Genomic DNA, 536 nt, shown 5'->3' with positions numbered 1-536 from the left:
ACTCTCGTAATTGCGACAGGATTTCCACTTCACCCCCTTGATTTTTTATTTGTGTCTCCGCTTCGTGGAGTAGAACCTGTAGGCGCCCCCCATAAGCGGTAGCAGATTCATTCTGTCTTTGCTTGTTGAGTGTTAAATCTTCTCTGATGTGCTCTAAGGTCCTCCTTCTTAAATACGATCGTTTGACAGCTTCGCACAAATCGTTTATTGTAAAGTAGGGTCTATTAGCAATATTGTCGTATGCTATACCCACTAACCGTTGTTTTACACAACTTACAATATATTGTGCTCCAGCTTGAGGTAAAGCTTGTTGCACTAGTTCGCAACCAGCTACAAATTTATGTACCTCTCCTCTTAGCTCCGGGCCTTCTGTTCCAGCGAAGTATGGAACCACTTTAGATACTGTTTCCATAATTACACTTATGGACGTCATGTTTCGTTCCGTTCCTAATCCTTTATTATTTGCCAACTCCTCTTCCGTTGTTTGAATATTTGTTTTGATCATTGGTTTATTTTTGTCGAAAACACTTTTATTT

This window comes from Teleopsis dalmanni, chromosome 2, assembly GCF_002237135.1.
Source record: "Teleopsis dalmanni isolate 2A chromosome 2, ASM223713v2, whole genome shotgun sequence".
Taxonomy (NCBI): domain Eukaryota; kingdom Metazoa; phylum Arthropoda; class Insecta; order Diptera; family Diopsidae; genus Teleopsis; species Teleopsis dalmanni.
Note: the sequence above shows the minus strand (reverse complement) of the source record.